This window comes from Miniopterus schreibersii (genome assembly GCF_964146895.1).
Source record: "Miniopterus schreibersii genome assembly, chromosome: 4".
NCBI lineage: Eukaryota > Metazoa > Chordata > Mammalia > Chiroptera > Miniopteridae > Miniopterus > Miniopterus schreibersii.
The window spans coordinates 68,867,568-68,891,002 of NC_138105.1; the positions used below are offsets into that span (position 1 = coordinate 68,867,568).

At 50.3% G+C, this 23,435-nt stretch overlaps 1 protein-coding gene across 2 annotated transcripts in view; it reads right to left on the bottom strand.

Moving 5' to 3' along the window:
• OLFM2 (olfactomedin 2) overlaps window positions 1-23,435 on the bottom strand; it is a 63,599-nt gene that overhangs the window by 23,491 nt on the left and 16,673 nt on the right. The gene's annotated exons all lie outside the window — the stretch shown is intronic.

A 23,435-nucleotide genomic window follows, 5' to 3' on the forward strand; every position in this document is an offset into this window, starting at 1 on the left:
GCCACCTCCTAGCCACGTGACTTTGAGCAAGTGACTCGAACCTCACTGTGCCTCAGTTTCCCCATAAAACAGAGCTGACAGCAGCACCTACCTCTTAGGGCTGTTGCGGAGGTTAAATGAGTGCCTGTGCCGAGCTCCAAACCATACAAATAAGAACAGTGTAAGGTCAGCTACTGATAGTATTGTCTCCCACCTGGCAGCTCCAGGGTGTCGGCAGTATTACAAAATGAAGGCAAGGGAGGAAATGTCAGGGGGCAGCCCCTGATGTGCCACCAGTCTGTTAAGGGAACAGAGGCCATGCTTGATGGTTCGTGGAGAAAATTTAACATGGGGAGTGCGGTGCTGAGAAGCCAGAAGGGCTGAAAGAGGGCGGTGCTGAGAAGCCAGAAGGGCTGAAAGAGGGCAGTGGAGAAGGTGAAATGATCCAAAGAATAGCAACTTCCAGACGCTGCAGGGCTGGCAGGGCAAAGGGAGGAGCAGTGTTATCAGAGCCCAGGAGCCGAGGCCACCAACAGAAATCTTGGCTGCCTGGGTGGGTGCCAGGTAAGAGCTAGACCCAGGGAGGAGACAGGCCCCCTGCCTGCAGTAAAGAAACAGGGAGAACACCCCACCCCCCCTTCTCTCTTCTGCCTGCTCTAAACTCCCATCACGGCCTCCCATGGGCTGAATCTAACAGGAAGCCAGTGAGCAAGGAAATCGGGGAAATGTAGTTTTCAGGGGTCAAGTCCCCTGAGACAGAGAACAAAGGAAGGGCAAGGAAGGAATAGATCTGAGGGACACCAGGTAAATGACCAGCTAACAGGTCTCAAGGCCCATACTGCCTCTCTCTAAAATTGTCTTAATCACCCAACTACACACTCAGAGAGCATTTGCTCACGTTAACTGTCCCATTTCATCCCCTACAATAAGCCTATGAAAGAACAGTGATAATGATAGATCCTTCTTGTCCAAAGTTAAGAATTAAATTTACAAGTCACCACCTCAGGGAAGCCTCCCCTGACTGCCTCCTTAAAGAAACCCTTCTCAGTCCCCATCTCCCAGCCTGGCATTTGTCGTGGCAGAAACTATACTATATATTTGTTGGCTGGTGTGGTGTATGACCCACGAGGAGGGACGTGTACAAGGACCTCAAGTCTTGGTCACTACCATGTGCCCAATGCCTAAAAGAACCCGGCACATAGTAGGTGCTCAATAAATATTTGTACAAGTTTTAAAAACCTTGAGGTGATGATGCTTCCTCTATATATTAAGTAGCAGAGCTGGAATTACAAACCCAGGCCTGTGGCCTGTACAGATGCTGGTATTCCTTCTCTGCTGTCCTCCTGTCAGCTACCCCAGGACTCTCCAAACGCTATGCCTAGTCTAGGCCTCAGAGTAAACATCACCACCTCCAGGAAGCCTTCCCCACCCCTGCAGACAAGCCACGATCTGCTGCTGTGCATGTCTCCACAGTCCCCTACCCCTTCCCTATCCAAAGATTCTTAAATCTTATTCTCTTCCTTGCCTGGGTCAAAGCCTGGGTGTCCTGTAAAACTGGGAGCTCCAAAAGAGCGGAGCTGAGGTCTTTCTTCTTTCCCACTGTGGCCCCAACACCATCACATGCGGGAAAGGGTAGGCAGCCATCAGCAGGCCGTGAATGATCCAATGTGTGAATGAATGCCTCCTGCACACTGCAAGTCCCCAATGTCACCTCTTTCTTCCCCACTCTCCATACACCTTCTGTTCCATTCTCTCAGACTCACCTCCCTTCTTCCCCTACCTCTCAGAGTAGATGCAGGGGCTCTGGGTTTGGAAGGAGTCATGGAGTTTAAGGCAGCTGAGTGGAGCTCTGAAGCACATAGACCCCAGAGCCTAGAGACTTGAGTTCAAATCCTGGCTCCTCCACATTCTATCTGTGTGAACTTGGGTAAGTGATTTAACTTCTCTGTGCATCTATTTCCACATCTGCAAAATGGGGGTGATAGCAGCGCCTTCCTATAGGGCCATGGGAGAATTAAACGAGCCATTCTGACCTGTTTCAGGACAGCATCTCTTCCTCCCAGTTCCCTTCTGCAATTCCCAGGCAATCTGGGAAGCAAAGGGCTGAAGCTCTGGCAGTTAATGAATCCGGAAAGGATCTCAGCTGTGTCGGGGGAGCCCCAGTGCCAAGTTGGCCTGATTTTCATACCGAGAGAGCTGAGAACAGGCTGTGGTGTCAGACATCCATGCTGTGATTGGCATAAATGCCTGGTGCTCCTCTGACCCTCTTTAGTGGAGCCCGGGGCTCTGCCCAGATCCCTCTACTGACTGGGCACACCCACCCCACAGGTGCTGGGAGAGGAGGCCCAAGCTGTCACCTGTGACATTTTCCAGAGATCTGCCCTTGGCTTTGGGGAGCCAACACATCCTGGAGATGCCTACGAGGTATCCCCCACCCCCAGGAGCAGCCAATGATTGATTGATGCAGGGACCCAAAAGCCCACCTCTTTGCAGCACAATTTACCTTCTGGAGGGACCCGCACCCCCGTGGATCAGGCCAAGCCTGGACCTTACCGGAAACTTCATCCTTGGTCAACTCATTCCCCCCTCAGTTCTACTTCCCTTAGCCCCCCACTCCCAATTAATCACACACTCCAACTCCCCATCTCAGGTTCTGCTTCTCAGGAACCCAACCTAAGGTGGGGGAACAATGACCATTCAATGTAAGGTGGTATTTATGTGGGTGTCCCTTCAAAGCTCAAATTCACACCCAGGCACCAAGTTCTGTCTTTCCACCTACATATACAATCTGTTAGCCAATCCTGAGAGAAGCTCTCACTTCAAAATGCATCCCAAATTCTGCCCAGTCCACCCAGTCTACATGTGTAGCACCCATCATTCCCCAAGGCTCGCTCTGTTACATTTTTCTGCATAAAACTTCCTACCCCTTGACCTACCCCATTGAAACTGATCTTGTTTTTTGCCTGTCTCCTCCATGATACTAACAGATCCCCAAGGGCAGGATGATTATTGCTTTGCTCATTGCTGTGTTCTCAGGTCTGAACAGTGCCTGGCACATAGTAGGTACTCAATAAACATTTCTGGAATTAAAGAATGAATTGTTGAAATGCATTCATTTAGAGACAGCTTTAATAATCTCTTTCTTGTACAGCTTTACAGTCAGAATCTACTCACTTCTCTATCCCTCGATGGCCATCTACCCAGTGCAGTTACCTCTGCCCTGGCCTCCTGGCTCCCACCCTCGCCCCTCTCCAGAGTCTGTTCCCACCACAGCAGCCAGAGGGCACCTGTGAGCACCTGAGTCAGGCCACTTTTTTTTTCCCAAATACAAGCAACAGTTTATTTACAAAGTCACAGAAGTAGAAAAAGTGAGCCAGCTGGGTTTCGTGGGCTCAGGAAACAACTTACAGAGGCAAAGAAGGGCCCTTGGGGCTTAGAAAAGAGAGAAAGCACAGCAGTACATGCCTTAAGGGAAGGGGGGGGCAGGGAGACAGTGGTGCCAGTTCACATTTGAGCACCAGGTCACATTCCTTCTCATCTCAAAATTCTGCATGGCTCCCACCCCACTGGGAGTAAAAAACAAAGTCCACCCCATGGCCCACAAGGCCCAGAAAGATCTGCTCTGTCACCTCCTTGCCCTCACCTCCTCCATGCTCCCCTTCAGTCACTGTGATCCAGCCACACTGGCCTCCTCACTGTTCCTGCAACACCCAGAGCATGTTTCTTTTATATCAAGTCTTTGTACAGCCTATTCCCTCTGCCTGAAATGTCCTTCCACTTCCTTCAAATCTTTACTTGAATGTCATGTTTCAAGAGGGCTTCCCTGGTCTCCCCCTCCCCAGTCAGAACTACATGTATCTCAGCACTAGTCATCCCCCCTACTTTATCAGCTTCCAACACACATCATTTTCACATTAATTTCACATATTATCTTTCTTCCCCTCCAGATGTCAGGCAGGAATTTTTTACCTATTTCTGTTCACTGCTGTGTTGCCAGCACTTATAGTAGTACCTTGCACATAACAGGCACTTGGTATCTATTTGTTATTTTTTTAAATCTGCACAACCACCCTATGAGGTAGGGACTCTCAGTGTCCCCCTTACATAGATGAGGAAACTTAGGCCCAGACAGGGGAAGTGCCATGCTTGGGTTATGGGTCAGAGAGAGGACCCATGAGCTGGGGCCGTGGGCCTCTCTAAGGTGTGTGTGATTGTGTGCAACTGTGTGTTGTGCGTGCCAGTCTGAGCCCAACTGGCTGTATCTGCCTGAAAGTGGACACAGGAGGCTGCCGGACAAGTTCAGGAAGATTTTGCACGTCAGTGCCTGCGTGTGGAAGGGAGGCAGTGGGGCCAGGCCCCAGGCAGGTGCGGATGCATATCTGTATGTTCAGCTGTGTGCGAATGTGTGCATGTGTGACAGTGAGCTGGAGGACAGGAATCTGTGCACCCACGCCAAGCTGTGTGTTTGCATGTGTGTGCAGCCACATGCACAGGTAGTTCTGCGAGGCTTGGATGGGGCTGGAGCTAAAGTAGAAGGAATTGGTGGGTGAGGGAAGAACCCCATCAGCCACAGGCCTGTTATTTATAGACATATCCTGGTTCATAAATTCCAATTTTTTTTTTTATCTCCCTCACTGCCAGGGCCCTATAAATATTCATGAGTTTCCTGCCTTGGAATATTTAAGTAGTTGGAAGGAGGAGTAGGGAAGGCCTTGAGAGAGGAAGGAGAGGGTCCCAGGTGGTGGGGAGGACTTGCAGTGGGGAAGCAGGGGTCTCTCTGGATTTGCCTTCTCCCTTCCATGCTCCCCTTCCAAGCTGCAGCTGGCAAGACAGGGAAGGTTCTCGGCCAATAAGGAGATCTCCCAATGCTTATTATTATTCTTCCCCAGTGTCTGTGGAAAAATACCGCCCACTCCAGGGGCAAAGAAGGTGTCTGTGTTATTTTCTCAGCTCTGACTCCAGCTCCAGCTTGAAAATTTGTTACCCTGGGACCCCCAGCTCAGGAGGGAAGGGGAGACCCCTCAGATGTGCCACAAGGCAAAGGCACTCTGGAGGCAAACTCTGGAGGCAAACCAGGCGGAGGGCATGTGTGGCCTCCTGCCTCATCCTATAGAGAGGAATGGGCCATAAAGACTGGTCCACACGAGAGGGAATAAAGTGTGAGTGTGTGGACTGCATGAGCAAGTGTGTTAAGTCTCTGAATGTGTAAGAGACTGTGGCAGTCAATGGAAGTATTCACAAATTTTTTAGTTCTCTCTTGGGCACACTAGGACTGCACTTCCTCAGCATGGCCTTCCAACTACTTTTAGCCAATACCCTGTGAGTGGAAGTGACTTCCAGGTGACAGCTTTAAAAGCCATGTTATTGTGCTGATGAGAAGCCTCTGTCCGCTGGAGTCTCTGAGTGAATACACTAGGCAGACCCCTGACAACCCGTGTGTAGCATGAGCAATACCTCATATGGTTGTACTACTCCACTGAAACTTGGGGAATGTGTGTTACGCAGCACATCCTCACCTATGCTGACTAGCATAGAGCCTATGAGTATGTGAGACAGATGTGTGGAACTTCTGTGTCCATGTGGCCAAGAACACACATGAGTGTGTAGCCATTTATAGGCTTAAGTATGTGAGCATCAGCAAGTGTATAAAACTACACATGAGTGTATAAAACTGGAACTGAGTGAGAGTGTACAAGACTGCATGTGGGTGAAAAAATGTGAATGTGAAAGACAGGGCATCGCACTGCACAACTCCAAGGGGCACTGGTCTCAGAGAACACCATGTCCCCTGGAGTCGTGCCACTGTTATATATGTGAAAGTGTCGTGGTGTGGAAGACTACACCTTAATGTGCTGTTGGGCTAGCTAGTGTGAGATCGTGATATGGTCTGTGCATGTGTGTGAGAGGATTTGTATGTGGATGCTGGGTCAATGTGCATGTCTGTGCAAAGTGCGTTTCTGTGTGTTTGAGGTACGTGTGTAGGGTTGGGTGCTGTGTGTGTGTATCTGCTGTGGTGTGACTGTGTGAGCCCCTGTGTGTGATGAGCCTGAGGATGGGCATCACTAGTCTGTATCAGAGCTGTCACAGCCAACACAGATGGAAGGATGGTCACCCTGGCCATTCATTCCCAGGCTGTCAGCTCTGCTAAGCATTTTTCCAGGTTCATGGGCCTGAGCTAGCTTAAACTTGGGTCCTAGGATGACCTGACACTGGAAAATAAAATTCACTTCCCCTCATTAGTCCTGGACATGCTACATCCTCTGCAATGGACATTCATCCCAGAGGTACTCAACAGTTTGAGCAAAGTGGCTCAACAAATAGGAAGACCCCCACAGGGCAAACCAATTCTGCCCTAACTTCCCATGATCAGCCCACTTTCTGTTTCTATCCTCATGAGCTCTGTTCTGGTCTGTCTCAGGATGTGGGTTCAGCACTGGTCCACCCTAGTACTCAGGTTCAACTCCTGTCTATCCCAGGACCTGTGTTAGGCCTTGTCTACCTCAAACTCATACTGTAACCCTGCTTCACCCAGGACCTGGATTTGGTCCTGGTCTCCAAGATCCCTAGATCCAAGATCAGCCTTTGTCTGTCCAGGGCTTGGGCTTGACCCTGTCTGTCTCAGCTTCAACCAGGGAGTATCCTAAGACCTCAGGGGAATACCCAGGACTTGAATTAATCCCTAATCTTGGAACCTGAGCTGAGCGTGGTCTTAGAACCCAGTTTCCCTTAGGTCTCTCTCACCATCTGCATCCACCTTGACCTAGCTCAGCTTTCACAACCAAGTGAGAAATCCATAGCTAACGTTTCCTTTTCCTGAGCATCTCCCCAGTCATGTAGCACTTTCCCCCAAGTGCTCAGGACTCTTCGATCAATGTCACTGAAAATGATTGGTGTGACTAAGGATTAATGAGGGTGAGGGGATTTTACTTTTCCGATGCCATTATCTAAGATTCATTAAAGTAGATTTTATGGGTCTTTTTCAAGGATTATTACAAGGCTTTCTTGATGAGCTATTACAAACAGCATTAATTTTCAAAAGTTGGGGACTTTACGAGAACCCATCATGAGTCTTACCTCATAAATCCTGGAGTTTGACTTCCCCCCCATCCAAGCCCTCTCTAGGCTCAGATGCCAAACCTCAGGCCAGGAGTTCAGGAGGGGACTTTGAAGAGGGCGTTCTTCATGGGCATGCACCATGGGGAAGGCCAGCACACTGTCGTGGGACAGTTCAAGCTGAACAGGAAGACTCGAAACATTCTCGATTCTCCTCCACCCTCCCCTGAACCCCCAGAGAAAACAAGAGCCATAAAATGGAGTCTCTCTTCTCTCCTGTCATCATTGACGAACTCCTGCTCCATCCTGGCCCCTCTGTCCTGTTATAAGGGAGGAGCTGCTCTTCATCTTGAGGTTGGTGTAGCTATTCTTGCTTTGTTCTTGCTATTCTTGCTTCTACCTTCTTGGGAATCTCATATAATCAATATACTGTCTTTATCTTGCATATTCAACTCTTCCTCTCAAGAAGTTTCTCATTGGTTTTTAAGTAAACTGAAGTCTCTCCTATTAAAAACCAAAACACCTTATTGGCTCGTCCTTCCAGCTCTCTCCTACTTCTCTCCTCACCAGCTGCCTCCATGTCCTCGCTCCCTGAACTCACTCATCCACCTCTCCTACCCAGTTTCTGACCTGAAAGTACCACCAACACAGCTCTTGCAAATGTCATCAAGCTTCCATGTTTCTAAATCCAATGGATGCCTTTCAGCCTGCCAATTTTCTTGACCTCTCAACAGCATTCCACTCTGTGGACTGCCCTCTTTTCCTCAATATGTTTCCTTCCCTTGAGCACTATCACCTCAAGGAGGCTCCCTCCTACCTCGATGCATCTCCTGTGCAGACTCGTCTTCCTCCACCCGGCTATTAATGTTACTCTAGACCCAGGTTTCTCTATCTGAGCATGATTGATATTTCAGCCAGATAACAATTCTGGGCACTGTAAGATGTCCAGCAGCATTCCTAGTTTCTACCCTCTAGATGCCAGTAGTACCCCCTCTCAGTTACAACGAAAAAATATCTCTAGACATTTCCAAATGTCCCCTGGGTGCAAAATCCTGGCTGAGAACCACTGCTCTAGACTCTGCCTTCGGCTCTCTCCTCGCCTCAGCCTTTCTCTAAGGGTTCTGAACCTTGTCAAATCTCCCCTCACCACCCGCATCCACACGCGTCCTCAGGGCTCCAGGCCCACATACACATCTGACTTCTTGATTCTCCCCCTTGGATGTCTCAGAAGCATCTCATTCCCAACATGCTCAAAGTGAAATGCACGACTGTCTGTTGAACCTAGTTTTCACGCAGTACTCCCTGTGTCACCATTCCCATTTCCCCAGGCGCTATCCCCACCCCCATTTCCACTCCCTCACCAAGTCTGGTTGACTTTAACTCCTAGAAATTTTTACACTTCAAGCATGGTTCTCCATCTTTATCACCACTCAACAAAGTCCAAGCCACCCCCACAATTCAGAAAGTCTCTCTTGTCTACCTTGATCTACCCTCTCCTTTTCCAGTCCACTCTATACACAGGAGCCTCAGGGAACTTTTACAATGCACATCTGATCATATTACCCTCCCAACCAAAACCTCACTGGTAAGCTCCTTTTATTCTTAGGATATAGCTAAAACTCTTAACATAGCCCCAAGGCCTTCCAGGTCTGCCCTTTACTTACCTCTCTGCTTTTATCCTGTACCGCTTTCCCCTCCAAGGCCTTCTTTAGTCTGTCACACTGTCCCCACTTTCTCTCACCCCCAGGGCCTTTGCATAAGCAGTTCCCTCTGCCTGGAATACCCTTTGCTTTCTGCTTCAGATCTCAGCTCTTACTTCCTCTGAGCTTTCAAAATAGATTAAATCCCCCTATCAGAAGCTCCTATAACACCAAGGATCTTTTCCTCAAGCTGTTATCAGAGCTGCCATTTATACCTGTGAATGTTTGATCATATCTGTGTCCATTTTGAAGGAAGCTCCATGCATCCATGTCTGCGTGGCTCACCATCTTAACGCCCATGATGGGCACATAGTAGGTCCTCAGAAGTTACTTGTTGAATAAATATGTGGGTGGGTAAATGGCCCCACTGCTTTCAGCATCAAATCTGAGTGATGTGCCCTGGTATCTGAGGCTCTCCATCACCTCAAGGTCTGAGTTCTCAGTCTAGACAGATTAAAGCAGAGACCAAAGAGCAAAGAGATGCCACATGGGGAGCAATGGTCAGCAGAAGCAGGGATTGGGAGGCAGGGAAGACCACGAGAATATAGGCCCCCAGGAAGGGTGAAAATCTTGGAGAGACACTGGCCTTCCATGGAGCATGAAAGGGGGTTCAGGCCATTATCTCTTCCTGGCTATTAAGGCAGGGTGACCTAGCTGACATCTGGCCTGCTCTTGTCCCCCCCCCCCATTTTTTAGAAATTCTTCCTAGCCTGCATGCTTCTCTCCAGCTACCACCGTTTCTCTGTTCCTTTCTCTTACCCCTCATATCTAATCCATCAAGAAGTCCTGACGGCTCTACTACTAAGACATGAGCCAAATCTGCCCACTGCTCACCATTCCAGATGCTTCTATCTGGCTCAGCCACCACTGGCATTTGCTTGGGCTGTTGCAGCCACCTCCTCCCTGATCTCCCTGCTTCCACCCTCTCTCCCTGGAATCCATTCCCCATAAGAGAAGTTAGAGGGATCTTTAAACATTGGGAATCAGGTCACGGCGCTCCTCCCCACCGCAACTTATCCAGCAGCTTCTCACTGCATTTAGAATAAAAACCGACAACTCACTTTGGCCTGTGAGGTGTCCCCTGCCAATCTGTACAATTCATCCCCTCCTCCTCTCAAGCCACCCCGGCCCTCTCTTTCCAGAAAGCAGTCACCAAGCTCATTTCCATGTCAGGGACATTTGCACGTGCAGTTCCCTCTCCCAGAATGTTCCTCTCCTGTCATTTCCACAGTCAACTCCTCACCTGTCAGGTTTCTGCTCAAATGTCACCTCCCCAAACTTCCAAGTATAAGATGAATAAGTTCTTGGGATCTAAGGTACAGCATGGTGACTACAGTCAACAATATTGTATTATATGCTTGAAAGATACTAAGAGAGTAGATCTTAAATGTTCTCACCACACACACACATACACACAGGTAATTATGTGAGGCGATGAAGGTGTTAACTAACCCTAATGTGGTAATCATTTTGCAATATATACATATATCAAATCACTTCATTGTATACCTTAAACTTATTCATTCTTATACGTCAATTTATCTCAAAAAAGCTGGAAAAAGTCATCTCCCCAGAGAGCCTACCCCAATGTCCCAACAAAATGAGGTTCTCTAATCACTTTCTTTCACATCTCATTATTTTCTTTACAGTACTTATCTATCTAAAATGAATGTTTATTTATTTGCTTACATGTTTATTGCATCTCCAGTAAATACACATCACAAGATAGAGGCAGACCCGTCATACAGCTGCGTCTCAGCACCTACAGCAGCGCCTGCGAGTAGGCTCTCAATCAGTACGTCCGGCGAGTGAGTGAGTGAATGAATGAATGAATGAATGAATGAATGAATGAATGAATGACGGTGTCTATCATCGTCTCCCCTCCCAAGTGTCCCTTACCTGTAAATCCATCCTGAGAGGGAGACATCCATAACCATGTGTTCCCAGGTGCCCAAGTGTCCAGTCCCAGGGAATTGGACCACAAGTGGGTTCCTGATACAAGTTGAAAGAGGCAAATTCTCCAGTCCACGGAGTTGGAATTGGAACATGGAGGTCGGGGTGATTAAAAGGTGCAGGGCTGTGGAGCTGAAGGTTCATGGGGGACCAGAGGCCACAGAAACCCAGAGTCATGGGCAGGCTAGAGTGGGGGTGGGCGGAAAGGAAGGTCCCTCAGAGTGGAGACGGGACAGGAAAGTGGGGATTTGCTCCTAAATCTGAGGTAGCCCCACCCCAGCACCATCCCTCTCTGCATAGCGCTATTACTCAACAACCATTTCTCATGCGTTTGTTACTGGCCTCTTCCCACTAAAATGTCAGCTGCATGAGAGCAAGCACCTTATCTATCTTGTCTACCTGGTGCACAGTAGGTGCGCAATAAATATTTGCTAACTGCATTGAGAAATGGGTGAGTGAATTTATCACTCTCCAAGTTCCTGGAGCCTCAGCTATTGGGTTTTGTGCGATTCCCTGCGTTCCTCACAAGGTCCTATTTCACTGGGCCACTTTAGGGGCCTTTCTTTCCAAACTGACTTTTTTTTTTAAATTTTTAAAAAAATATATATCTTTATTGATTTCAGAGAGAGGAAAGGAGAAGGAGAGAGAGAGATAGAAACATCAATGATGAGAGAGTCGTTGATCGGCTGCCTCCTGCATGCCCCCAACTGGGGATCAAGCCTGAAACCCGGGCATGTGCCCTGACCGGGAATCGAACCCCAATCGCCTGGATCCCAGGTCGATGCTCAACCGCTGAGCCACGCCCGGCCGGGCACAACTGGCTTTCTGACACCCACACGCCCCCAGGCAAGCAGACCAGAACTGTGATGCTTGGCGGCAAATGAGGATGAAGGGAGGTGCCAGGAAACAGCCCACCAGCAAGAGAGGAAACCAAGGTTTTCAAGGACTGACTCTCTCAAGTGAGAACAGGAGAGAAACAGATAAAGCTGGGAAGCTAGAGGGACACTGGGGTGGGCGCCAGGACAGGCAGGGGGTGAGAGGAAAGACAGCAAAACTAGACTCGAAGGGACCAGGGTCTCTGCATTTCAAGGAGAACATTCATATGGTAATAATGACTCTACTCAGTGATAACGATGGTCCCCAACATGCACTGGGCTCTTCCTTGTGCCAGGGGACCACTCTAAGCCACTTCTGAGCATTGGCTGCCACAATCAGCTCTGATGGGAAGGGTGTCACCAGGGGAGAATCTCCACGAGGGGGGCCAGGTGAGTGAGGCTGGGCCCAGGGCTCTGTATACTTGGATGGCATTGCTGGGTCACCCAGTCACCCACGTGACTCTCCAGAAAGGGCCAGGGCAGTTCTGAGGCCACTCTTGTTGGCTTCAAAATCTCACTTTGACCCAGCCGGTGTGGCCCAGTGGTTGAGCATGGACCCACGGACAAGGCAGTCATGGTTCGATCCCAGTCAGGGCACATGCCCGGGTTGTGGGCTCCATCCCCAGTAGGGGGCGTGCAGGAGGTGCAGATCGATGATTCCCTCTCATCATTGATGTTTCTATTTCTCTTTCCCTCTCACTTCCTCTCTCTGGGAAAAAAAAAAAAATCTCACTTCGCCAGTAGTCCAGGGAATATGAGGAGATTTGGTCATTTGCGTCCCAAAACAGTGGCATATAGGTTCTGGGGCACACAGGGGGTCCGTGACTGTCTGTGGACATCCATGTTTATCCAAGGGCACCTGTGAGCATCATTCTGGACACATACTGAACATCTGGACACATCTGTGACTAGCCATACATATAGGTGCACGTACGTGTGCACCCAGGCAAACGCCAGTGCACGTCAGTGGACAAGTGCAAGTATATGCGCACCTTGCGCAGCTGCCCACGGCCATGAACATTTCCTTCATTCAGACACGTTCACAGCATTCTATTCCCATGTGCTCTGTATAATTCATGAGCACCAAGTGAATCCTGAGATGTGCACACCGGATACATTTGTGTCTATCTGCCTCTCCCCTTGAGCATTCATGTCCGCGCCGCCCCACAGCCACGCACAGAAATGCGCATTGCCTATACCCGCGAACACCTCGGCCACAGCGTGCCCATCACACAGGTGAACGCCTCCTTGAAAATACTCTTGGCCCTCTGTGTGCTATTCTGGACAGCCACGGGCACACGTGTATGTCTACCCAGAAGCCACACATGTCGCACATGTACATTTGAGAACATGCATGCCCTTCCATGTATAATTCTCCACATCCATATGCGTGCACCTGCTGCATCTGCGAACGTTCCCACACCCCTCTCAGTAGGCAGGGACATCTGTGTGCATTCTGTCGGCTGCCCTCTTAGGTCTCCCTGACTAACTCATTAGCATTGCAATCAGTCCTGAAATACTCGGGCAGAATCCCGGCTTTACAAATAAGCCTGGTGTCCTGCTGAGGTCACGGGGCGCTTACAAGAGCTAATGAAGCCAGTCGCGGCCAGGGGGGTGGGGAGTCCTGGCCTCCTGGAATAGCCAGAGGAGGCACTCACCAGAAGGAGCAAATTCCCCTTCCTTCCGACTGCACCAAACGTCCCAGCCAGTGCCTGTCTGCAAAACCGAAGTCACATTTCAAGATATTGCAGGTTTATGGCCCCAACACTACCCTGGCATCACACTAAGGGCTGCATCGCCAGATTTGTCACTTTGCTGAAGGCTGCATCACTCGTCAGGGCACTAGGCTGACGGTTCCATCAACAGACGAGTCATTACACTGAGAGCCGCATCACCTTGTTGGACATTAGGTGAGGGCTGCATCATCAAACCCGTCTTTATGTGAGGACTGAATCGCCCTTTTGGTCATACCACCAAGGGCTTCATAACTAGAAAGTAACATCTGAGAAGCAACATTTTCCCCCTGCACCGGTGACTCCTCTGTGCGGGGTGGGAGGGGACAGGCAGAGGTGAGGCTGAAAAGTAGACCTAAGGGGCCTGCTTTGGGGCCCCTTCAGCAGTGGGGAAAGTGGGGGACTCTGAAGCTATGCACCAGAGGACAGAGGAACAAATCAGGAGCTGGAAGTCAGCCCTCTGATCAGCCAGAGCTGAAGTGGCTCCGGAGATCCAGAGAGTGCGGCTGGGGCTGGGGCTGGGGCTGGGGCTGGGGGATGTGACCAGCTCCTCCTGGAAGCTGTAGATATTGCCATGCCTCCACTCTCCTGGCCAGGGAACCTGCAAGACTACCTCACCATGCCCTCAAGGAGAGATGCTCCCCCGCACACTTGGGCATGCTCTGCTCAGACAGTCCCCCAGAAGAGACCTGCTCCTACATGTCCCATGTGCTCAGATGTGCCCAGTGGCCATAGGACTCCACTTATACAAAGCGGCACGCCTGCCACAAAGACAGGCCGGGACATGTTCAAACATGCTATGACCTGCCCTGACATGCAGGGCAGGCTCCACGGCACATGCATAGGCCCCAGCACTCTCTAGGGGGCTGGCAGGTCTCCAGCCTCTGCCCCTGAGTCTATACGCATGTGGCCGCCTTGCCCTTCTGGATGGATTGACTGGGCGCAGAGAGAAGGCTGTAATAAATTAAACACTGAGACACGGTCTGAGCACCAGACTGCCATCCACTTACTGGCTGGTTCTGTCCCAGGAGGCTGCGGGACTACAGCGTGGAGGAGAGGGCAGGCGAAGAGTGGCTCGCTTAATTAATTAGTCCTAATTGAGATATCTTTGTAAATATCCCTTTATTGAAAGACAGGAGCGCATCGTTTCCTGGGAATTTGCCATCTCTGCTTGTCTCCAGCCCCTGAGTATCGCAGAAATGACAAGAAAAAGACAGAGCAGTCCAAAAGCTGCTTGAACCTTAGCTGCGCTTCTGATAATAACGGTGGCACCCAGGGAGGGGCGGCGGGGCTCAGAGATGCAAGAGATCCAGGCAGAGAGAGATGGGGAAACTGAAATACGGGGCAGGAGGCAGGACAACAGGCAACAGGGAGACGAGTGACACAGGCAGAGAGGCAGAGACGCAGGCTCTGAAACGCAGGAAGGGGGGGAGACAGGCAGGGAAACTTCACGACAAGGCGGACCAGAAGTGGGGACAGATGGACCCACGGCTGGGTAGACAGACCTCCCTCTGCCTTTTGCCGGTCTCCCCATCTCCTGGGCAAACCACCCACTGCGGCAGCAGCATCAAGCCCGGTTCCTTTTGGCCCCTGCCACCCTCCCCTCGGCTCTCCCTCCCCCATCACTCCTGCAATCATCTCCCTTGTTCAAAATGAGCTTCTGCAGCTGCAGCCCAGACAGCTGTTCCATCTTGGAGCCAGCATCGGGGCAGGGTGGCTGGATCCTAGGGGGGCGTATGTCCTCCTGGGCGGCAGGGGGGAGTGGCAATGGGGGGGAGAGGAGGGGGTCACCTAGAGCTTGGGCACCCACCCACCCCTCATCCTGGCTCCCATCAAATCTCATCCCCAACAGCCCCGGGGCCCAGACACCGCAGGCCTGCCTCATTGTCTCCTGAATCCTGCCCGAGCACCCAACACAGGTCTTGGCTCTGTCCTGGCTCAAGAGCCCCCTCAGGTCTGAGAATTCTGGTCTCTCTCCCACCCCTGTCAGGGTCCTGGACTGTGATACCCGAGTGTGGTGACATGAAAATAGAATCTCAGAGAGAGAAAGACTCAGACAACAGACTGAGAGACAGGGGAGGAAGAGACAGAGAGACAGAGACATCACGCGACAGAAATGACAGAGAGAATCAGAGTCAGAGATAGAGACCAAGAGAGTGAGAATGACAGAGAGGACAAAAGAGTCAAAGACACGGACAGAGACAAGACACAGATAGGGAGAAAGACAGTGTGACAGAGACAGGGAGGCAGGCAAAGAGACCGTCATCAATATTCACTCAACAAACATTCATTAAATGTCTACTATGTGTTGTGGATGCACAGAAAGAGAGAAGAAATAAAGATAGTTCATGAAACAAAGATGAGAGAGAAAGAGAGAGAGAGATTCAAAAGATGAGAGTTTAAAAATAGAGACATGTTAAGGCTGAGAGAGACAGGGACTGGGAACGAGCTTGGCACCTCTGGTCTCCCAGTGGGAGCCTCCCTCCCACACGCGAACACATCCAGCCCCACGTCAGACTCTCAAAGCGCCTGGGCCTCCCCCAGAGGCTGCTCTTCTTTCTCGCCCAGCTTCCCGGCTGCTCCCCGAGGAGCTTCACAAACAGGCGTCAATCACCCGGGCCGGAGGTGAGGATGGGGGGGGAGGGGGGGCATGAAAGACGCAGAGAGACAGAAACCAGCGCTTTCCCCTGCAAGAGGAGGCAGCCAGGTTTAGCCACACTCGAGTGGCCCAGGCCACCTTGCCTGACAGCTGTCTGTGGTGCTGACTGGGTGGGCAAAGGCCACACACACCTCAAGCCGTTTCTACATCTTGGCATCACACTTGGGGTTGACTGGGTCCAGGGCGGTGGTCACCTCACGGTTTAGGCTCCTTCCTACCTCAGCAGATCCTCACACGCACCACCTGCCATCCCTCTCCAACACCTTCACAAACCCAGGTGGCTTGGCCTCTCTCCCTCCACCTCCCAGCTCTGTCCCTGCCTTACTCATCCTTCGTGTCTCAGGGCAAATGTCACCTCCTCAGGGAAGCCTTTCTCGGCTGCCCCTCCCCAGTTGCATGCCCTCATGACTCCACATCATCTCCTTCACTGCCCTTATCAAACTGCAATTATACAGCCATTTGCACAAGTCCATGTTCCCTGTGTCTCCCTATGAAGCTTTGTGAGGGGGAGACTGAGTCTCCTGTTCGCTGCTGTGTCCCCAGCCCCCAGTCCAGGACTCAGCACATACAGGGGCTCAATCACTGATCGTTGGGAGTGACTGTTCTGCTCTTTGGTGGCAACACCACTCCTTTTCTGCGGGAAGTTGGCAATGTGCACACTTTCTGGACACCCATTCAAACAGAGCAAGGTTGAGAAACAAGGATACGGGAGAAAATGCTTTGAGAAACAGACGCTTTGAGCCATGGGAGAAGACCAGGGTCACCAAAACACTCGTCAAGGCTCATGATGCCACTGGGAGGAAAAGGGGCAGTGGTCTTACGGGACAAAACTGAGACCATTCAGAGAACACCAACTGCTTGAAATGAGAAGTTCTGGGGAATAAACAAGAGGGGCAAAGTTTTTGCTCACGTGGCACTTCCAGTTCTATTGGTGGTAAACAAACAATTACTATGATGATTTCGGATAATTATGAGTACAGGGCGGAAAATAGAACAGGTTCAAATAATAGCATGGAGACATTTTAGCTGAGGCAGTCAGGGACGCGTGAGGAGGTGACATCTGAGCTGGGACCTGAGTGGTGAGAAGGAGCTGTCTAGAGGAAGGGATGGAGGAAGGGTGTTCCCAGAGGATGGTGGACAAGTGCAAAGTCTCAGAGGCGGGGACAAGAAGAGTGTGGAGGGATAGATGCGTGGTCCAAGATCTGAGACGCAGGCACGTAGGGTCTTGTAATAATCATGGCGATGACAATGGTAACAATAGCTAACCTTTATAGGCACCGTCCATGTGTCAGGCACACTGCCAAGCACAATGCTGTAAGGTACGTTCTACTACTACCCCCATTTTATGGATGAAGAGCCTTAGGCTTAACAAGTTGGGCCAGCATAAGGAGTTCAGATTTCGTGCAAGTGAGGTGGGCAGAAGTTAAAAGGAGGCAGATTTCACACTCACAATCTAGACGGATTTTCTAACAATTAGGTCTCCTGAAAAGTGTGACAGGCAGCCTCATTCATTTCCTACTCCAAACCCCTCCAAGTCTCCCATCCTTTAGCACTCACGATGAAGTACAGGCACCTCAAGCAAAATCCCTTCGTGACATGGACCCTCCTGACCACTCAGGCCACTTCCACACTCCTCCCAACCTGGCGTGAAAGTCCCCACCCACTCTGAACTGCTTGCAGTCTGTGCCCACCAGAATGCTCCTCGCCTCTGTCCATGCTGTTTCTTCTGTCTGGGATGCCCTTGCTCTGTCTTCAACTGGCCAATTCCTTAAAGACACAGTTTAGGCATCACCACCTCCAGGAAACCTCCATCGCACCCTGGCTGGTATCAGTGCCCCTCCTCTGTGCCCCCATAACACCCCAGAAACGTCCCTACCTAATCTGTTGATGAGACTGCGATCTGACTGAAGTCGGGGGCATGTTCAGCTTTATATTCCATAGTCTAGAACCCCTCCCAGTATAAGGTAGGTGTTCGGTAAACATGTCCTCACACTCTGAGGTGTCTGAGCAGGAGCTGTAAGTCCACAATTGGGAGCAGGTAAATACAGCAGGTGTGGTCAAATCCACAGTACACCTATTCTTCACCTCCTGGGCCCCTGCCCTGGTCCAGTCCCCATCATCACTCACCTGGACCAGTGCAGTGGCCTCCTCCCTGGCCTCCCAGGTCCTGCCCTCACTTCCTACTCTGCCCTTCCCAATGAGGCCAGAGGGCAACTATGAACACCTGAGTCAAGTCCGTCCCTCCTCTGCCCAGAACCCCCTTAACACCCCATTCATTCGCTTAACAAGGATTTCTTAAACACAAGCTGTGTGCTAGGCCCTGGGCTAGGCACTGGGGCTACAACAGTCAACAAAAATTGATTTTTAAAAAAATCCCTGTCCTCAAGTTGCTGACATTTTAGTGGGGGGAATCAGACAAGATAAGTAAGGCAAATACATAGAGTATATTAGACGGTTAAAAGTGCAATGGAGAAAAGGAAATCCTGAGAGGACAAGGGATACACGAGGAGTTTCATGTTAAGTGTAAAATTCCTACAAGGTCCCCCCATCCCAAACATGATGTGGCTTCCACGACCTGCCCACCCTCATCTCCTCTCACTCTCCCCCTCACTTACGCTGCTCCAGCCACACTAGTTTCCTCATTGTTTCTCCAACATTCCAGAAGCATTCCACCTCAGGGCCTTTTCACTTGCTGTTCCCTCTCCCCATAATTCTATTCCTCTAGATATAAGCCCTCTCTCACTTCCTTCAGGTCTCTGCTCAAGTGTCACCTCCTCAGAGAGTCCACTTAATCTAAAAGACCCCCCATCACTCTCCACTCCCCTTACACTGCTCTCTAATCTTCATAGCACATACCGTCCCCTGAAATAGTGTAGACTGTTCTATATACTTATTTATTTCTCCCCACGCCTGCCCTAGAGTGTCAGTTCCACGCGGATGCCTGTCTGTTCTGGTCACCGTTATATCCTTGATGCCTAGAATGGGCCCGGCACGTCGTAGGTACTCAGTGCGTACTTGATGAATGAATGAATGGAGACGCCCTCTAAGGGGATTCTTGTCACTTAGGATGAAAGGAGGAGGGAACCAGCAGAGCAGGGCGGTATTTAGGGCTGTTCACAAATATGTGGCCATTCCTCTTCGTCAGGGTCCTGGTAGTACCACCCTTCTTACCCCCTTTGAGGTCAGGCATGCCATGTGACCAGTGTTGGCCGATGAAACGTGAGCGAAGGTCACGAGTCACTTTCAGGGCAAAGCTTCAGGAGCTGGTGGTGGGAGGGGGGTGCTGCTGTGCCCTCTTTTCCTGTCTCAATGGTTGCGTCACCACAGAGCCTCCATCACCCTGGGTCCCTGAGTGACCAGCATGGACAGAGCTCTCCAGCCAACAACGGATACATAGTGCAGGAGAGAAATAAATCCCTGAGACCTGGAGCTGTTTGTTGCCGCAGTGTAACTGGGCCTCTCTCTTGACTGATAGAGAATATCTGGGGCCTTTTCCTCCCGAAAACTGTCAAGACGAGACATGGATTCACAGGAAAGTCCTCAAAGAACATTTTGCTGATAGCTGCTCAGCCCATCCCCATTCCTCTCATGAGGAAGAGAGTCCTCCCCAAGCAGAATGCCCTCCTCCATCTCCCCCTCTTCCCCCAGCCCTGAAGGATGAGGGAATGGGCGAGGACAGAACACAGAAGATGCAGGTAACTCACTTCAGGCCCCATAGCGACGGCAGCCACTGGCAATGAGGCTGACAGCTTTTAGTCTGGGTCTGGATTTACGACCCCCAGGTGAGGAGCCATTCCGTAGAAGGAGCCCAGCCCACAAGGATGGTTTATGGCTGGGAGTTGGCCAAAGATAGCAGCGGCGGCAGTTTCCTCCCCACTCCTTTCCAGAGATGGTCTGTAACACCATCTCTTAGAATCTCTGAGAATGCTACGCTGCTCCTCTGGATCCGATGGGGGCGGAGGGGAGCCAGAGACAAGAATGGCCAGAGGGTTTGGGCTCACCTGCCCCCACACCTCACAACTGAGGTTCTTTATTAAGCCAAATGCCAGCACCCAACCTCCTGCCTTATAACTGGGGATTCTCACTGTCTGCGCTCCTTACCCATGTTGGCGCTCTAGACCTTCTTACAACTCCTCCTTACTGAGCACCTACTATGTGCCTAGTTCCTTCCACTTGTTCTTCCCAATCCTTAGGAAAGTGGATTATTGATTTAGACACTTGAAAGACATTTATTCCAGGCCTACTATGTGCTAGGCCACAATGGCAAACAAAGTAACTCTTTCTTACTACGCACCTATATCAGCGATTTTAAACTGATGTACCACAAGAAGTTTTTAAACATGCAATACCTGACTATCTAGTCAGGGACACTGACCTCTTTCCCCTTAGACTGTCAAGTAAAAAAATGACAACAGCCAACACAATAGCTGTCTGGTGTGAATGAGTTTTACCTATTTTTTTTTTGTCAGATCGCCAAAAAATATATATTTTGGTGTGCTGCAGAGTTACAGTAATTAGTTTTTCATGTGCCATGAGATGAGAAAGGTTGGCAATCGTTGACCTATATGCACCCAACAATTTGTTTCCGTTTGAAGGTTGAACCCTTGAACCCTTATGAAGACTTGATTGTTGATTCAGCCACTGAATGAATACAGGGCATCCCAAAAATGTGTGCACACTGTAACAGCTGAGAGCTCAATTTTGAACATGAAATGTATTTTAATAAACCCTACCTTTATCTATTATTCAAAATGTGTGCATACATTTTTTGGGACACCCTATATTTATTGCAGTCCTGCTATGCATCAAGCCTTAGGGTTCAATAGTGAGCAAAACATTGATGTCCACATGGGTCTTATGGTGTAATGGGGACCCTGAACTCTCCTTGACTAATGGGGATACTGGAGCTTAAAGAAATTAAATCATTTCCCTCAAGGTCATTCTGCTAGTAAATTGCAGGGCCAGAATTCAAACGCAGGTGTTTGACTCAGTCCTATCGCTAACTGAGAATCTACTATGTCAGGCACTGAGCTGGGGCTCTCAGGCATACACACGTTTGACACAGAGGAGGAACTCAAAAGTTTTGTTGACTAAACAAGATAGATGGGAGGGTGGATGGAGAGATGGATGGATAGATGGATGGATGGAAGGATGAATAAATAGATGATAGATGAAGAAATGGTTGGATGGTGGATAATGACTGAATAGAGGAATATAGGTGGATGCATAGATAGCGAAATCGATAGATAGAAGGATGGGTGCATGGAAGGAGAGATGGAGAGACAAGGATGGCTAATGGATGGAGAGATGGGTGGAGAGATGGAGGAAGGATAGCGATGGATGAATGGGTGGAAGGAAGGAAGGAAGGAAGGAAGGAAGGAAGGAAGGAAGGAAGGAAGGAAGGAAGGAAGGAAGGAAGGAAGGAAGGGAGGGAGGGAGGGAGGGGAGCTGGACAGTAGATCTGCTACCCATGACAATTCTGTGAGGTAGGAATGATCACGCTCATTTCATAGATGAAGAAACTGCAGCTCAGAGTGGTGTAGTCACCGGCCCAGAGTCAAGAGCAAGTCATAGAGCAAGTTAGAGGAAGGTCTGGATTCCACCTAGGTCTATCAGACACTCCCAAGACCCTTCTAGAGCACCCTCATGTCATAGTTCCCTTCCAGGTCCCAAACAGAGTCCCTTGGCATCTCACTCCACAGAGCCCTTCTGGCAAGCCTTAGTGAGACTCAGGGATGGGATGGGGATCAGGGATGGGAGAACTATTAGCTTTCAGCAGGCAATTTCATGGAAGCATTGATAAGGGGCCAGAGTGGAGACCAGGTCTGCTTAGGTGCACACGTGAGCACCCACACACACACACACTCATACTTACAGGAAACATATGGTACACACAGGAATCCATCCACAGGCATATAATACAAGGTAGGCACACACATTATTCATAGATACACATTTGCACATATATGCACACTCTTCTAAAGACATGCATGTCCAGCCCGGCCTGACATGGCTCAGTGGTTGAGCATCGACCTAGGATCCAGGAGGTCGCGGTTCAATTCCTGGTCAGGGTACATGTCCAGGTTGCATGTCCAGGTTACAGGCTCGGTCCTCAGTCAGGGGTGTGCAGGAGGCAGCCAATCAATGACTCTCTCTCATCATTGATGTTTCTATCTCTCTCTCTCTCTCTCCCTCTCCCTTCCTCTCTCTGAAATCAATAAAGATAAATTTGTTAAAAAATTAAATTAAATTAAAAATAAAATACGTACATGTCCACACTTAAATGCACACAAACACTCACATGCATATATTTATACAGACACATATGCAAACACAAAATCATAACTCAGAGACACACTCTTACACACTTATGTACACATTCCCCAGACACAGCATATGCTCTCATTTACACACCATACGCTGCACATAATGCATGCACACATTTACACAAACTTGTACCCCTTAGATGGTGGGGAGGGGAATTTGGCTTCTAATTTCAATGAGACAACATCTTTCTTGCCCCTCAGAAGGTAACAGCAAGAAGGCTTTCTCAGGCTCATGTATACAAACTCACATGTGCACATGCAGTCACATTACACATGCAAGCCCACAGTCAGGGACACAGAACTGCAGATACACACTTAGATACATCCATACCCAGGCACACTCACTCAGACACACTCACACTCGTTCTGGGATGCACCCTCACACACGCAGATACACTCATACCCTCCTGCTGGCAAAGCCCATACCCTTTCTCACACCCCCCATTCACACACAGCCCCGTGGACACGCGGAAACTCATACACAGATAGGCACACCAGGACATACTCTGAGACACACAGAAAGAAACTGGTCCACACATTGGCTTCAAGTCTGAGAATCTGGACTGAAAGCCCTCATCTGTGCCAAGCCCAGTGCCACTTCCCCCCAGGGGCTGGGCAAAGCCTGGGCACAGTGCATGGCACCCCCTCTCCACTTGCCTGCAACTCTTGGGAGCAAAGACCCCTTTTCTTTCATGGAAGGGAGAGAAAGAAGCAGTGTGGTAGCCACTGGGGGCTAAACGGGGTTGCTGGAGAAGTTGGGGGGAAATCAAACAGGAGAGCGAGCCCATACGTCCCAGCTCCACGTAGGGGAGGAGTCCCGCAAACTGCCGAGGAGGGGCGGGGGAGGGGCCTAGCTCGACGGGGCGGAGGGAAATTTGCAACCGAGGGTGCCTCTCCCCTCTCCTCAGACACCAGGACCACGCGACAGGGTTGCCCTCCCTCCCCTCAAGCTCTGAGGCAGGAAGCTAGAGGGGGAGGGTGGCAGATAGGGCGGCACGGGGAGGGAGCAACCCTGGAGTTTCTGGGGGCAGCGTCGGCCCCCGCCCCGGTCTGAACCCCTTCGGGGAGGGCGAGTTATGGGAATAAATATTCAGCACGTGGTGGTGAAGCCGGTCATGAAGACGGAGATGCCGGGCGTGAGGAATGGGGGAGAGAGA